The sequence below is a fragment of the Cebus imitator genome, unplaced genomic scaffold, assembly GCF_001604975.1.
Source record: "Cebus imitator isolate Cc_AM_T3 unplaced genomic scaffold, Cebus_imitator-1.0 Scaffold9, whole genome shotgun sequence".
In the NCBI taxonomy this organism is placed as follows: Eukaryota; Metazoa; Chordata; class Mammalia; order Primates; family Cebidae; genus Cebus; species Cebus imitator.
Genome location: NW_016107324.1, coordinates 4746917 through 4761916, shown reverse-complemented (window position 1 = coordinate 4761916; position 15000 = coordinate 4746917). Strand labels below are relative to the sequence as shown.

The 15000-nt window shown below is 35.8% G+C and overlaps 1 protein-coding gene across 4 annotated transcripts in view; it reads left to right on the top strand.

Moving 5' to 3' along the window:
* CUNH8orf34 (chromosome unknown C8orf34 homolog) overlaps positions 1-15000 on the top strand; it is a 440182-nt gene that overhangs the window by 376816 nt on the left and 48366 nt on the right. The window lies entirely within an intron of this gene.

Genomic DNA, 15000 nt, shown 5'->3' with positions numbered 1-15000 from the left:
ATATAATATATATTTTATATATAATTATATATCATATATAATATATATTAATATAACATAATATTTATATAACATATTATATATATAAAATATATATTATATATATTATATATATATATTAACTTCTGTTAAACATAGGATAGTCAAATTGGAATATTTTTTCAGTGACCACTTAACCTCTGATTAGTAAATAGTATATTTATATGTTTTTCTGTATTCAAAATCTTAGAAATATTTAGCCTTGTAGGAAATTCCTGGACACAATAAAACTGAAAATTTTATAGCACAACTAGGGATACATTTTTTTTGGTTGCTTACTCTGATGAAATAATGTGTCCTATGCCATTATAAATATTCACCTTATTTCAAATTTCCTCCTTTTGACTTGCAGTAAATATTTTGTACCAGGCATGTATAAGATCTTTCTAGAAGACAACAGGGCCACTGCATAAAAAGTAAAAGCCAAGTTCGACCTTAGAAGAACTGTCCAGATTCAGTGTCAAGGGAAAGTTGTCTTCTGTATTATGTGAGATGCCCTGTTGAACATCTTCTTGACACTGAAAATTTTGAGTCTGCTGTAATTGCCTGTGGACTCCAACAGAGGAAACTGGCATAATGGCAGTTTCAGGGATAACATTAGTGGAGTAATAAGTCAGCATTATAAAGGGGTTGCCTTTTACATATGGAAAATTTATTATTTGCTCATGACTGTGCTATATTCTTCACAGATATTTTATAACATCTTCATATCAATACTGTGTAGTAGATATCTGATACCCATTTTACAGTTGTAGAAATGGCTGCTGGGAGGCTCAGTAATCTTTGAAGCTTATACAGCCAGGGAAGAGCAGAGCCAGGCTTTGATACCAGGTCACATGGTGCTACAGTCTGCACTCTTAATTCTAATACCTTGCCTTCTCTTGTGTAGATGTCCAACCTCCTATGATTGTCCAAGTCACCTAGGTAACTGGGGGAAATGTGTCCTTCACTTTCTAAGAAGTCACTTCATGTACAAATACACTTATGGCTTAAATGACTATCCCGAATGTAGACGGACAGAGCATGTGAGAGCTGCCAGTGGCTTTGCTCTTTAAATTATAACGTCTGATGGCCCCTGTGCTGAATACAGTACTCTGGCACAGAATGTGCTTGAATGAAGAAACGGGGTTCAGGGACTTTATTTTTCCTGCATTTGCAGCATGAAAGAGATATAATCATTTACACAGAATTAATTCCATTAGGTACAAATTCATTTTATTTTGAAAAGTGTAACTCTACTGAACTTCTTCTGGTCTATGATTCTAGAAAATGCACTGTGACACTAACTCATTTATTTATTATTCATCCAACCAACATTTGCTAAGCATCTCTGCTGGGCATTCTGTTGACTGGAAGTGCATATTTCTGAAGTAACGGGTAGGGGGTGGGAGGACAATTTTAATTATAAATGGAATCTTCAAGGCCAAAAAGAGGGTACCCATACTTAAAGAAAAGAAAGAGGAAAAAAAAGTATGAAAGCTTAAATCATATCTTACTTAAGTACTCTGTGTTTGTTTAGTTTTGCTTTTTATATTCACTGATTTATTGACTGGAAAAATGTTAAAGTATGTTAATCAGGATAGGACTGGTAAGGGAGGAAATCTGCACACCAAAAACATGCCAAAAGCTGTATCAGTAAGTAAATATCCTGATCAATATTTTCAATAACTTAGATGGTGTTGATTGATATGATTTTAAACAGTACTAGCTTGTTTCTCTATGAAAATCTGGAAGCATCACATATGGATATTTCTCCTTAAAGATGAAAGAGAACTCATATAGTTAAACACAGTTAACAGAAGGCTTAGTAAATGATTTACACATAGGGTGATCAAATGCATTACTATTCATGAATTAAATCAATTCCTCCTTCACAACACAAAAAAAGGTATCTTAGCACACTTGCATTTCATAGTTGAATGGCATTGTTAGAGTAAAAATAAATTTGATTCCATTTTAAAGTCTTGCTGTGCAGCTGAGAAAAGATGCAACTTTTAAAATTATTTATTTTTTATGATCAGGATCCTTCAAGCCCACTCTCAAAATGAAGATTAAACCATGTGCTTTCAACAAGAGAGCTCTGCAGATCTTGTGTCCCTCCAGGTTACCTAATAGAGGGCTCTGGAGGCGATGGGTCAGGGATGGATGTTTACCAGCAAACTTCAACAAGCGTGAAAGGTTAAAAACAACAATGTTGCTTATAGAGAATATTGGGGTGGACATGTGCAGAGTTTGTGCAAAATTACATAGAGGCCAAGCTCAATTTTGATTCTGTTCTGAGATGTAAACATACATACAATGGACAGGATGTGGACTTGAGTTCCAGAGACCCAAGGTCAAATCTGGCTTGGTTTCTAGCTCTAAGATGTTGAGCAAGTAATACAGTCTCTCTGAGATTACTATTTTTACTTACAAAACATATAACATCAACTTTATATGATTCTAGGAAGGATTAATTGAAATAAGTGCTTAAAATGGCAGGTGTGTAACTTATTCACAATTGTTTCAGATTCTCCTGGATTCTTGTATTGGAATAGTCCAACAAAGTACATGTTCAGTCAGCCAGCAAATATTTACAGTGTGCCTGCTGTGTGCCAGGCACACCGATGGCATTGTAGATGCAATTACAATGAGGCTCAGGCTTTGTCCCTAAGAAGTTTCCACTTGGTTTGAGGAAATAATGAAATTAACATGAAATTCGGCCAGCCTAGGATGCCTACTAGGAGGACAATAGCAAAGAAGGCAAAACTGCTCATATTTTTCTTATATTTTTTCTGTTTTATACAAACAGTAAAATTGAATTACTTCTCCCCATCCCATGTGGAATTGTTTATTTTGTTCCTGTGGATCAGTAGATTTTGGTAGTCCACCCCATAGTAGTATAACAACAAATTCCCAAGCTAAGCCAGAATCAGGTCAGTAGCACAGGATGGTTCTGTTATGAAGTTGGGGTCAAGCCATACTCCTTAGTCTGCAGTGGACTTGACTGGGAACATCAGGCCAAAATATCCTCTCTAGAAATGAGTGATATATGAACATATTTACATTCCTTCTGAGAAATTAGGGAGTATAGTCCCATCATTGAGGACTATCTATCTTTAATTAAGCTTTTCAAGTCTGCTAACTGTAGTCCAAACTCTGGCAGGAAGAGTTATAAGGGATCATGGCGGCTTGCTGTCTGCGTGGGAACCTGGAGCTTTGCAGAACTGTATTTTTTACATCTCAAGCAGAGATAATATAGAGACAGTACACTATTCCTTTAGACTTTTTTTTTAAATTTTTCTTATAGGCATATCCATTTAAATAGTGTATTAATCTAATATGTAGATTTCCTTACTAAATGGTCTGGATTCTCCTCAATAGATAAATGTTTCTCTAAACTCAGCAGTAAAAGCAATTGGATTTATACTTACTCTTCCTATAATCATTCTTTGCAACACTGGCACAGCTGTGATCTTACTGTCATTTCTTACAATTATGATAAAAATAAGAACTAGTTAGTTTAGCTTTAACCATTTGCATTTCCAAAAAGAGGACCTGAACTTTTAAAGGAAATGCTCTTAAGAAATTATACATAGACACATACATACATATACACGGACACACACACATAAAATATATACACACACAGTCCATATTCCTCTTAAGCATTCTAACCAAATCTTTGCACATATATATCTACATCACATATTTTACCCATTATATACGCATCCATTTTACTTACAGGAAGAAAAAAAATGTTAAATTATCTATTTAAAGTTAACATCTACCAATTTAATTTAAAGTTAACATCTATTAACTAGAAGTTATTTCACCCTTATTCAAATAAAAACAACAGTGGAGGATCTAGTCTTTCTTTGTGCTGAAGGAGTAGAAATAAGAAAAATGTAATTTTGAGTTTTCTTGTTTCTTCACACACATGCCCCATTCACCCTCATTGTTTCAGTTTACCCTGGGGTGGGACTTACATTTCCAACCTGCCAAAAGTGAGAGGTTTCTCAACAATGAACTCTTCAAAGATTCCTTAGCTGTGAAAAAATTACAGAATGCCAAGAAGTACCTTGTCGGGGTCTACTGAATATACATATACATGTCGAAATGAATAAGTGGTGTGTTCATTTGAATATTAGTGGAAAATGTAAAGAAAGTTATCTTCAATTTTTCTGACTACCTTTCAAATTACCTTGCAGGATGCTGGTTTGTTTAAAGTTCATTGAATTATTTCTTAAGTAGGATTTTGAGTGGATAGATAAAACTATTTTTAAAAATGATTAAGTAGAGCATTGAAAGAACATGCCATACTGACTTTCTAGGCTTAGTTCATCCATTTGTTCAACAAACATCTATTGAGCATTTTCTATGGGGAAATACTCTGTGAGGTACTGGGAATCTGGAAATGCCATTAAAGCACTTACAGTATGACTGGAAGGGCGGTCGAATGAACGGATGTTTGTGAGAGCAAGGAAGTGCTGTGACAGAGGTATGCATGGCATGCGTATGGAGAGGCAGAGGCACACAAAGTAGCCTGCAGGCTGAAGCCTGATCAGAGACAGCTTCTTGGAGAAGGTGGCCTCTGGCTTGATAGTGAAGGGTGTTTCTGGGAAGAGTCATTACAACACAGGCAGAGGACAGCCGGCGGAGGCCACCCACAGGTCAGCACAGCTGGAGAATTAGGTGACGGGGGGCTGTGATGTTGGAGTGACAGGTCATAATGAAAATGGGAATCATTTGTGTGCCTAGCACTGTGATTTATAGATATTGCCTCTAATTCTTTTAATCGAAAGCATTCTTAGTTTTACTCTCACTTTACAACTGAAGAAAGAGAGACTTGGGGAATTGAAGTGACTTGCCTCAGGGGCCACACATACCTAATAAATGACTGTCAGAAAAAAAGGAATCAGACCCAATCTCATGTCCAAAGCCAATACTCCTTTTGCTAATTTGGAGCTTTGTTTCCCAGGAGTGTTGAATAATATGTTTATATTCTGGAAGCTTGGAGGAAACACTGAATGATTCAAACAGTTGCGCCTACTACTTCCTCCTGGCAGAAATGAACCAATTTATCTGAGCATGAGGCTTTTTGCAATATTATTTATTAAATTCTTATAAGAGTCTAACACAAGATTTCATAACTCACAATAGGTTCTTTTACTTTGAGTGACTTTATGTATATTTGCAAGGAGTTCATTTGTTCATAATAATTTACATTGAGGTTTAATGTAAATACTTTGTTGGGTTGACCCTGGAGTAGCAAAACTATGAAGTGGAAAACACCTACCTAAGATAATGGAAAGATAACTAGATTAGGGGTCCAGGTGTAAGTTTAAATCAACCTCTGTCACTGTTTAAACATTTACTTTTACTAATACAATAGTTGATTTTATTTCCTGTCATCTGGAAAGACATTGGCTATGGATTCTTAGCTCTTCCTTGGAATCTTAGTCTCAGCTTCTATAGATGTGAAATAGAGGTATTTCCTTTGCAGGAATATTGAGTGCAGCAGTACACATACTTGGTCTATAGCAGATACTGGATAAAGGTCAATTTCCTTACCTTTATTCAGATGATGACACAGTCAAAAGCACGGCTATCTGAAGACTTTTCCACCTTCTTCTCCCAAGTTAAATGCAATAAGGTTATAAATATGAGAAACAAGAGTCAATCTAATTCTGTCCACTCACTACCAATTTGCCTCAATTTAGTGGTCTAACTTTGGAACTTTAGGAAGAGATCACAATAGATAATAAGTATCAGAATATGAAGCCATTTCTTTCCCAATGAGGAACTCCTTCTACAGCCCACTACTTTACGTTGCCCTCAGGATTTCAGGCGACAGCTCTTTCTTGAAACTTCCTGCTCCCACTCATATTTTATTAACCCTCTAGACCAGTGCTCCCTTATTCTGAGAAAATAAAATAACAAAAAACTGTCTCCCTGAAACTTTCATCTATAAGCCCCAATTTGACTCTCTGAAATCCTCTAATTCCATTTCCATCTTTTAAATCTTCAATTAAATATCACAATCACTCTTTGTTTAGGTCTCCGTCCTTCTGATGAAAAATGAGTAAATTCTTCAATGATTCTTTATGTGACCTTATTTCTAGACCCCTGTCTATTTGCCACGAACACGCCAAACAGAACCACAGTGCTCTAACCTGATCAACAGAGCACAATTCACCCATTAACAGCCTGGAGAAATTTGCTATACCTTCACTAATGATGTCTACTTTTGAAATGACTTTTTAAATAGCTTCCACTGCATTTCTGGTTCACACCAAAGTTGTAGTTAACTAAAATTTCCCCTACCCCCTTTTTCCTTTGACACTAACTACAATGTGGCTATGTTTTTATAATCCTGTGTCTATGTGATTTAAAAAAAAAAAAGCATAGTAGAGTATTTTGCAATTAATTTCACTGGGCTAGTTTCAGCTTCTTGATAACTTTGAAAATTTAGTGTTGTACATTTTTTAAATCTCTCCATCACTACGGAAGCTCTTTCTTCCCTATAAAGGTGGCCAGTACTGCTCCTTCTTACCCCCTCGGCTGGGGCACACTGCATGATTGCATGTGGTGACCAGTGATAAGTCTGGTGCTTAGCCAAATCAGCGATTAAAGATCCTCTTAATTTTCTGAAGTAACACTATGTATGGAAAGGGCCTTGATTAGCTGATTTGTGTCATCTTGGAGTTTCACAGGGTATCCTGCAAGAGTATAGAAAACTCCCGAGAGACTTGTGATCTTTAAGAACATTGAGGTTGCTGATTCATAACTTGGCTTTATTAAATTGATATATTTAACTAACTGGCAGTGATGGTAAGATGATTTACATTTAATTTTCAACCTGCAGTATTGGTATGGGTTTCAGACAGGGCTAAATTGTTTGGCTCTGAAGTTTGTCGTCAAAAAGACTCCAAGATTTTAGGTGTTTATCTCAATTAACATTGAAAGCCCATAAAATTAGGCTACACATGTTATAAGAATTATTCTGTTCTCTTGAAATTTCTGGCTTTTAGATTCCCAGATTTGGCAGGATATCTTTTTGGCTCCTCTGTTTCTGATTTTAGGTGTTTTCACAAAATGCAAACACATGCAAAAACATTGTAATAAACCTCAGCGTTCAGTCATGTTCAGTAAGACCTCAAAAGATGTTTGCTTTGAACTGGGTTCTAAAGATGGGTATACCTTCATGAGACTAGAAGATATCCACTTACTCTCTGTGATGTGGTTTTGCCTTTTCAGGGTCCCAAAGTAAGCTTTGTTCTGTAAGGCACATTAAATTCACTTTTTGGACTAAGGATTAACAGAGAAATTTCTTCTTATAGAATATCTTGGGGCTCATCTAGTCCCCAAAGGGACAAGGGTTTTAGGCCACAAAGGAAAAACTGTATTGCATCAAAGAGACTTGGAACATCATTGCAGGGCCCACGCTCTATGCTCTGACTTAGATTTAATGAAGCATTGGAATTGCAGTTCATTAAGTTGCTGGGTCTGGTATCACTTTGTGGTTTTATCCTTACTTACTGATTGGTCTGTAAAGTGTGTTCTAGGCATCAATGAAACAGATTCCTACTGGATAAATTCTCCTTGGAGTGAGAGGGACTTACTTGTTTTCAGTTCATGCTACAATCTTCTTGGACTAAACTCCCAATGAATGAATTTATAAACAATCATTTAAAACTAGGCTGAAGGGGTTTAGACAATGGTATAGTCTTTCATTAGTGGAATGTGATTTCAATGATATCTCCTCCAATCAGCTAATTCCACATGCTTTCCTAACTTTGTTTCCTTTTAAAGTCTTATCCATTTTCCCTGATAATGATGCAGCCTTTCCTAGAGAGAACTTTTGACTTTGATTTATTCTCAAAAAGAACATTTAATCTGATGTGTCTGATGACGTCTTTGTAGCAGGCAATTCAACTGGATCTTACTCCCTCCTTCCTCTGTTTTACCTTCAGTTTATTTTTGTTTACCTCTGTTTTGGGGTCATTTTACAACTCAAAACAAACACAGTAAATTTTTTAAACGTCTTTCTCTGCTTCATTTGCATACTTAATCTAAAATATGACTTTTCTCCCATCTCTTGCTACTAGAATATCTTGATCCTGGCAATTTGAAATATTCAAAATTGTTACAAAAAGTTTTTGTCTTTATGTCTTCTGATTGGATCTTCTATCTTTTGTATATTAAATTAGATATTTGTGCTTCTTGTAATAATCCTCATTCATTATTCATTCAAGAACTGTTGTGGAGAGACTCAGGTGCCAAGCCCTGCACTAAGTACTATCAATGGTAAAGAGATAGATATGCCCACCATAAAAGAGCTTCACTGGTTGCCTTAGACTGGCCCAAGGCTGTATCCCTCCCCATGGATGAGGAGTCCATGAGATCAAGGAGATATATCCATCTGGAGCCTGAGTATGTGGTAGATAATAGAATCCAAGCATCCCCTTCACTAGAGATCCCAAGCCTGCTCCCTGGACCTGCAAGGGCCTCTTTCCTCAGTCCATCATTCCCTACAGCTAACTCTAGGTCTGAGTAGTGGGCAAGAGGCAGCTGTTATGGGGATATGTGGACTGGCTTGGACATGTAGGTAGAGATATCCACATAATGTCCTCACAGAGCCCCTTGTGGTGGAGTGTAGGGTGTGGAGAGAAGGGACAGGGACATACAGTTAGGAGTTAGCACTCCCTTGCTGCGCTTTCTTTTTTCTGCCAAGTTCAGTGCAGGACTTGAAGGAATATAAGAATTCCAAATTTGAAACTGGCCTTCCAAGTCTGATTGAAAGTCAAAATACAGCTTGTGTGATAGTTTGTTGGCAGTGCAGACCTTTGACCTCTTGGCCCAGGCATTGCAAATATTAAGGTTGAGTCTGTGGAGTCAACAATGTAGGAGAGATCACTTCTACCTGTGCAGTCAGTGGGAAGGTTTTCTAACAGTAGGGAGTCAAGAGAGCACATAGCAGAGGGGAGTGGGTGCCACACAAACGTGTGGGGCGGGGAGTCTTCCTCAAACAAGTGACACTGGAGCTGAGAACTGCCAAGGGTATTTACCAGTTGACATTAGGAAGAGGACATGGGATGTTCAAAAAAGCACCTGGAAGAGGAAAGGAAGGACAAAGGTGGGGAAAAGGAGACAAAGAGACAGAAGAGACACTGCCTTTGGGGGCCCTGTGGGTTATTCAGTATGAGTAGAGCACTGGGAGCTTCCTGAGATTAAGATGAATAGATAGTCGGAATGAGGACTTGCTAAGGATGCTGTCTTACTCCCTTGTGGCAACAATTTCTCAAAGTGCTCCTTTATGAATCAATCTTTCATTTGTCCATGAATTTACTACTGAAAACTTACTTGTATATGAAACTATTTAATTTCCCATCATTGAAAGTACAAGATTCTTCTAATGAATGTAACACAAAAATAAGAAGAGATAAATGAAGAAGTAGCATCTGATTTCCTTCTTAGCTATTAAACTCTTAAGCAGATCCCTAATTTTTGTACATTTCACAATATTAGGTTGTTTTTCCCTGCCTTTCATTCATTATGAACACTCTAAATACTAGTACTAATGTTTATCATCACAATGATTTATAATAACGACAGCCAGAGATTTGTCCTTGTCTTCTATGCTATGTAGATGGTATTTCATTTATTTCTCATAATAACCCCTGGGGAAAATGGTGTTATCATCATTTACAGATGAGAAAATTGAAATCAAGGAAGTAATATAAACTTGCCCAATGTCCATAAGCATAAGTGGCAAAACTGGAGTTGGAACATGTTGTTTGACTACAAAGCCTGTCTTCTTACTTGTCTAGGTGACACCTTTGTCACCTTCTGACAGTACGTAGAGTCTAGGCCAAGTCTTAGTCTAATGGACAGCCCACGTAAGCAAAAGAAGTAATGTACATAAACACTGGTGGTGAGTTTGGACACACTAATGGAAATCACCTTTCAAAATGTCCTAGAGACTGTAGGTAAAACTTCAGAGTTAGTAATTGTAGTAATTTGAATAAATTACAACCCCTTCCATCTTCTGATTCTAAGTCACTTCTTTTATTTATTTGGAGGTCACTTCTTTTTCTTAGACAATTGATTATGCTTCTACACATTTACTGCCATCAAGACACAACTCTACTAGTGACACTGCTTATGGTATCGACTGCCATGTTTATGACAGGCTAGATGACATTCATTTATGCAGTTTGCTAATTTGGTTTAAACCTTAATTCTGCAGTTAGCATTTTATCTAAATTACTTGTGGAATTAATTAAAAAACAGAAATGTAGCCCCCCTCAATTAAATATTTTAAGGATTAGAAGTACAATTTTGAATTTAAATGTACTTCTGTATTATATGACCCAAATTTGTTTACAAGTCAGGGAAAAATAATTTTTCTTACAAAGTTTACATTGTTCTATAGCTTTTTAATGTGTATTAAATAATGCAAAGGTGTCTGAAATGTGAAACTGGTTTTTTTTAGTTATTGAATGAAAAAAACAATCAGAGACATATGTTAAAGAAACAAACACATAATTACTTGTGTCCATGTATCAGTTAGAGAAATATATCTCCCTAAATATAAGGAAATACCTAGTAATACTGCTTATCTGAAAAATCAATCACTTTTTCGAATTAAGGAAACGTGGGCCAAAAAGATGAGAGACATAAAATCTTTGGTATTTCATGAGCGTTGGGTATCAGTTTTTTTCCATGCTCCTATCTGAGTCACAGTTCAGGAGGTTGGTCACCTTAGCCATTTAGTCATTTTGCAGAGACACAGGTTGATTTAATTTTAAAAGAATACATTACATGTTTGGTTTAAATTATGTGGCTCATATTCAAATTTCACGGACCTTAGAGAATTTATACAGGTACTTTACAAATTCCAAAGTGACATCTATTGATTTTTTTAAAAAGAGCTTAATGGAGGAGAATTTAAAGGCTTATTTCAAAAAGTAAAAATCAAAATTGCTAACTGATTTTTATGAGGTCAGTTTTATAATTAGATTAGTTTCAGATTAAATCTGAACAATAAGAATGCCATTTAACTAATTCTGTAGATATGTCACCAAGTTTTGTTACCATTTTATCTAGACCAAAAGATTTGGATCAAAGGGAATAGGCATGTGATCTTGTAGATATAGCCAACGATAAATGGAGATTTGTAAAATTTCACTCCAATTTTTTAAAGTTTCACTTGGACTTTACAATTATGCCTGTAAAAGTGTAGTTTAATATTAGAAATAGCTGTCTGTTTATATTTAAATATCTTTTATTGCAAGATTAAACACAAATAGTGAAAATCACTCAAATAAAATGTATGGCTTAATTACTTAATATACTGAGAACACTACCCAGGCCGAGAAATATACTTTGCGGCCAGGTGTGGTGGCTCATGCCTGTAATCCCTGCACTTTGGGAGGCTGAGGTGGGTGGATCACCTGAGGTCGGGAGTTTGAGACCAACCTCGCCAATATGGAGAAACCTCGTCTCTACTAAAAATACCAAAAGTTAGCCAGGTGTGATGGCATATGCCTGGAATCCCAGCTACTTGGGAGGCTGAGGCAGGAGAATAACTTGAACCTGGGAAGTGGGGGTTGCAGTGAGCCAAGATTGCACCACTGCACTGCAGCCTGGGCAACAGAGCAAGACTCTATCTCACAAAAAAAGAAAAAAATAGGGTAGACAACTAAGAAAACCCATCAGTATTCCAGTCACAACCTCTATTTCCCACTGCAAATAAAAACTATTGTTTTATAGTAATAAATTTATTGCATTTAAAAAATAGTTATATCACCTAAATATGCATCCATTGACCCCAAAGTTAACCTTGCCAACTTTAAAAAACCCATCTCTTGCATTTGCTTACAGTTTATCTATTAAAGAATGCAGGACATTTGACCTGTAATACTTTCCACAGTCTGGATTTTGCTAACATCATGTTCTTGGTGCAATTCAGCATGCTCTTCAGTTCTTTATATTTTTCTGAAAACTATCTGCAAATGAGATAAAGCTCCTCTTTGGTATGACCATTCATTCATTCATGCATTTATTCATAGAGATGGATCTCACGGTTATTCAGGCTGAAATGCAAAGGCACAATCATAAGTGACTGTAACCGTGAACCCCAACTCCTGGGCTCAAGTGATCTTCTCACCTCATTCTCCCAAGTAGCTGGGACTACAGTCATGTGCCACCATGCCTAGCTGGCATGACTATTTAATATCTGATTGTTTCTTATTTTATCATCTTAGCAGCCAGTGATATTAAATACTAATACCTATCTATTTGGTGATATTCTATTCTATAATCTCTTTTTTATGTATTAGGTGGAATACTTTTGTTAAGAAGCCCTTTCCCTCATTTACTATTTGGTGAGCCAGTAATACAGTTCTGATAGGAAAGTAGGGTAATTGCTTGATTTCTCTTCTTTATTTACCAGTGTTCAAGATAAGGAATGATTTCTCTATTAGCTTCTGAAGATAACCCTTATTTTTATTAAATTTATTTGATACATCTCAACACATGGCAATTACTATAACTGCTAAGCTCAAATTGTCCCATCTTTGGCTCATGAGAGCCCCTTCATTTATGAGTCATTTTGCAATGCCCCTGGTAGTCTCTGATAGCTTCCTTGCTATTGGGTAGCACAGGATATGCCAGGCTCATATTGTATATTTCCTGCCCCACACATAGAATCTGCCATTTTTTGAAAATAGCTGACTTTTTAAAGTCTTAACTTATTTTGAGAAATCACATTTCAAGTCAACAGTCTGGCCACGAGGGTGTCTTATTGCACCTGAGCTGGTCATTATGTCTCTCTTTTCAGTAGACAGTTCCCATCAACACTTTTAATTCAAATTAGAAAATACTAAGACTTCTTTAACCGCTTTTCTTGTATCTTTATCTCTGTTTTCTTTCATACCAAGAATTCTGGTTCTCAATGATAAAGTGACTCTAGATTAGAATATCTCATAACTCATTTGTTTTATTCTGTATTACATGCACAGTAGTCTCAGAATACAAATACTAATACATCTAACAATATGAATACTGAAAACAAAATATTTGCATATGCTTAGCAATTCTCTTGCAATTTGTAAGAGTTGTATGAAATCCACAATGTCAGAGGGTAAAGCCTCATGTTACATTCTCTTCAGCTGTCACGTGGTCTTTGTGCAGGCAACTGCATGTTAATACTCACCACCAGTTCTCATACCTAGGCATGTTGGTTTTCTAGAGCTCTTTCTGTACTAGATCACTGGGTTCACACTTTTATTTTAGTATCTTAAGTATGTTACTTCATTCTTCTTCTAGCATAAAGCTCTGCTATAAAAGTCTGATGGTCATATAAATATTTCCTCTTTAAAAATCATGTGGCCTTTTTTGTTTAGATCCTCAGAAGACTTATTTTTTTAAAACAATACAATCAATTTGCTAGAATATATCTTGTGGGAGTTATTTTGATTCATTATTGTCAGGCATGCAGTGCAATATGTAATTTCTATTTTTAATATCAGGAAAGTTTTCTTGAATTAAAACTTTTTGCATATATTTGTTGCCCTTGTTTTTTGTTTACTTCCTCAGGATCTGCTATTAGCCTTAGATTTGGTCTCCTCTGCCTATCTTCACTGTTTCTCACTTCCCTAAGATATTTTTTTAAAAAGAAAATCCTGTAAATTTCTTTTTGATTTTTAAACTTTCCCTCTTTTTCACCATCTAGTTTTTTTAAGGTATTATTTTGGTTTGTTTCTCCTATGGTTTTTGCTTTTAGTCTATATTTTATTATTTTTTTAAGAGGCCATTTTGAGTCTTTTCATATTTTAGCATTATAAAGATAATCATTCATAGCACTAAATTTCCAAAAAATACACTTATTAATATATTTTTTTCTCAGTTCAAGGTGAAAGTTATAATCAATAATTACTTACAAAACTCAAAGTAATCAGCAATTGCTTCAGTGAGTTTACTGCACATTCAGTAACAATATCTATTCACCAATTTAAAAAGTGACTTAACCCTTTTATCCTACTATATACAAACTTTATGATTTGTATAGGTTCTGTGTACATCCACAGTCAGCTAAGATCTAAAATTTGTTTTCCTTCATTTATTTATTTATTTTTCAGATATTTACTTTTTATCTATATTGTCGGACCCTGTTCCACTGACTTGGAAAACAAATACTAATTAAAACAATTTTTGCCCTCCAGCAACTCACAGTTAAGTAGAAAAGATGTACAAAGTAACCAGTGAGTATGATACATGCTTTGATAAACATAAGCATCATCTCAAGGGAGCAGGTAAAGATTTGAGTGACAGGGGAAAGAGATGGCTTTCTGACTTGAAACACAAGGTAGAAGTACAAGAAAGAAACTCCCAAGTAGATGGGGACAGGGAAGAAATCTGACAGGTTTGCAAAGCTGTACATAATTTGGCAAGGCAGGATACAGAAAAAACAATGGATGAGTAGGTCAATAGACATACACATATTTACCAAATAGTAATACCATACTTTACGGTTGCTAAAATCTTTGAAGTTTTTAATACTCTTTCTAATTCATTATCTCATATAAAACACAAACTTCTGGTTCTATTGTCAATACCTCATAGTTGAAGAAATTCAGCTTCAGAAGAAAACTTGTAACCCTCTAAGATCTCATGGCTAATAATTTGCTGTGTTGACACATTAAAGAGTTCTATATCCAAAGGATTATAAATAGTTCTACTATAAGGACACATGCACACGAATGTTCATTGCAGCACAATAGCAGAGACCTGGAATTAACCCAAATGCCCATGGATGATAGACTGGACAGGGAAAATGTGGCACATATACACCATGGAATATTATGCAACCATCAAAAAGGATGAGTTCGTGTCCTTTGTAGGGACGTGGATGAACCTGGAAACCATCATTCTCAGCAAACTGACACAAAAGTGGAAAATCAAACACCACATGTT